Source organism: Sapajus apella, unplaced genomic scaffold, assembly GCF_009761245.1.
Source record: "Sapajus apella isolate SASKATOON/1434 unplaced genomic scaffold, GSC_monkey_1.0 scaffold43, whole genome shotgun sequence".
NCBI classification, from domain to species: Eukaryota; Metazoa; Chordata; class Mammalia; order Primates; family Cebidae; genus Sapajus; species Sapajus apella.
The window spans coordinates 17,596,124-17,599,253 of record NW_022436983.1 but is presented as its reverse complement, the minus strand read 5'-3'; positions in this window follow the sequence as shown (position 1 = coordinate 17,599,253).

Here is a 3,130-nt window from a genome sequence, read left to right as displayed (position 1 = left end):
CAGCCTCCTGAGTCGCTGGGATTACAGGCACGTGCCACCGTGCCCAGCTAATTTTTTGTATTTTTAGTAGAGACGGGGTTTCACCATGTTGACCAGGATGGTCTCGATCTCTTGACCTCGTGATCCACCCACCTCAGCCTCCCAAAGTGCTGGGATTACAGGCTTAAGCCACCACGCCCGGCCTGACAAGACAATTTATTTCTTATAGTTCTGGAGGCTGGGAAGTCCAATGTCAAGGTGCCAGTATCTGGGAAGGACCTTCTAGCTGCATTATCCAGTGGCAGAAGGTGGAAGGGCAATAGAACACATGAGAGAGCAAGAAGGGGGCCAAAAGCACTTTGATCAGGAACCCACTCTCAGGATAACTAACCCACTCCCGCAATAATGACATTGACCTGTTATAGGGGTAGAAGCCTTATGGCCAAGTCACTTATTATTAGGCTGTACCTCCCAACGCTTGCACTGGGGATTAAGTTTCCAACATATGAACTTTAGGGGACACATTCAAGCTGTAGCATTCTGCTCATGGCCCCCCAAATCCATGTCCTTCTCACTTGCAAAATACATTCACTTCATCCCAATAGCCCTAAAGTCTTAACTCATTTCAACACCAACTCGAAAATTCAAAGTCCAAAAATTCATTTAGATCAGATGTAGGTGAAACTCAAGGCATGATTCTGAGGCAAATTTCCCTTCAATTATGAGCCTGTGAAATGAGCAAGTTAGTGCTTCCAAAATACCGTGGTGGGACAGGCATAGAGCAGACATTCCCATTCCAAAAGGGAGAAATGGGCAAGAAGAATGGAGCAGCAGGCCCTGAGTAAGTCTATAGCCCGAGAGGGAAAACAATATGAACCCTTAAAACGCCAGAATAATCTTTGACTCCATGTCCCACATCCTGGGCACACTGGGGCAGGGGCTGGGCCCCCACAGCCTCAGGCAGCCCTGTCGCCATGGCTTTGCTGGTCTCAGCTCGAGATTCAGCTCTCCCAGGTTGGAGTCTTCTGTCTGCAGCTTTCTCAAGCTGGCATTGTATGCTGGTAGCTCTACAGTTCTGGGGTCTCAGTGGTGGCCCCCCTTCCATAGTTTCACTGAGCATTACGCTAGCGGGGGCTCTCTGTGGCAGCTCTACCCTTGCCTCAAGTTTCTGTCTTAGCCCCCAGGCTGTCAGCAACTTCCTTTAGAATCCAGGCAGAGGCTGCCACGGCCCCACAGCTCTTGCATTCTGTGTCTGCAGAGTCAGTGCCATGTGGACGTTGGCAAGGCTAACTTGTGCCCTCCAGAGTAATAGACCAACCCATACCTGGGCCTACCTGAGCCACGGCTGAGGTGCCCAAGGAGAGCTGTGTTGAAATTTGGGGAGCAAAGTCCTGAGGTATCTCTTGGCACTAAGCCAGTGGAGGGCACCACTGGGCATACCTGGAAACCAGTCCTGGGTATACGATGGAGAGGGCAGCTTCAGAGATCTCGGGAATGACCTTAGGTTCATTTTTCCCGCTGTCTTGATGAACAGCGTCTGGCTCCCTTCTAGTCGTATTCATCTTTTTAGCAAACAAAGGCTGCGTGGCTACACTCTCGCTTTGTTTTCCTAAAGATGCCTCTTAGTTCTTTACATGGTCAGCCTGCAAATTTTCCAAGTTTTTACATTCCGTTTCTCTTTAATTATGAAGTCTATCTTTAAATAATTTTTCTCCACTTTCATCTCACTATATTGGTTCAAGTAGCCACACAGCTTCTTCAATATTTTTGCTTAGAAGTCTCTTCTGCAGATATTCTAGTTTATCACTCTTAAATTCTGCCTTCCATACGATCCTCAGGCATAGACACCATTCAGCCACGTTCTTTGTGACTTTGTAACAAGGATGCCCTTTATTTCAGTTTCCGATATGTTGTTTCTTATTTCCATCAGAGAACCCATCAGAACGGCCTTTACTGACCGTATTTCTACCAGCATTCTGGTCAGGACCACTTAAGTAATCCCTAACAAGATTTAGGCTTTCCTTAACAGTTTTTGTCTTCTAAACCCTCGCCGGAATTGCCTTTAATGCTCCATTCACCACAACCTAGGCTTTTTCTAGCCTGCTCCTTCAAATTCTTCCAGCCTCTATCCATTACCCAGTCCCAAAGCCACTTCCACCTGTTCAGATATTTGTTACAGAAGCAGCCCCACATCTCTGCACCAATTTTTCTGTCTTAGCACATTTGTGTAGTTATAACAGAATACCACCAACTGGGTAATGTATGAAGAAAAGGAATTTATTTCTCATAGATCTGGAGGCTGGCAAGTCCAATAGCAAGGTGCTGGCAGCTGGTGAGGGCCTTCTAGCTGATTATCACGTGGTGAAAGGAGGAAGGGTAAAAGAGTGCGAGAGAAAGCAAGCGGCGGGGGGACCAAACTGGCTTTATCAGGAACCCACTCTCAGGATAACTAACTCCCTCCCTCAGTAATGACATTCATCCATTCTTAATAAATAATAATATTAATAAGATCTAATCACTTCTTATAAGGCCCCACCTCTTAATACTATTGCATTGGGGATTAAGTTTCTAACACATGAACTTTGGGGTACATCTTCAAACCATAGCAAAGACTAAGCACGAATATATCCAGGGCAATTTTAGACCCTAAATAGGACTTACCTTTCACTTCCTTATGCAGCTCGCGCTCGATGTACGACCACGATTGGGTCTGACAGACCGGTCGTAACACGATTTGGTCATAAGTTGAGTAGGCTATATGCACAGTACTGTGAAATGTTATAAAAATCTTTAAGTCATATTTTATCATAATTTTCTTTCATTATTGTTATATATCATAATTTTCTTTGTTCATTTTATGCCATTTGTATCATCTCTACACCATTTTCTTTCTTATTTTTACATTCGTCAGGTTTAAGTAAAATGCTGCATTACCAGTACAACTGGTTTAATATTTGCAAAACATACAAAATTACAAAATACAGGTGCATACAAAAATACAAAATACAGGTGTAAAAAATACCATAGGAAACATTTTCCCAATTGCAAAACATATCAAAATATATAAACATGTACGAAACATTTTATTGGCCGCTGGTGCTTGGCTGCGGATCGTTGATGTCGTCATCTGAGGCAGCAGTTGGGGTTACCG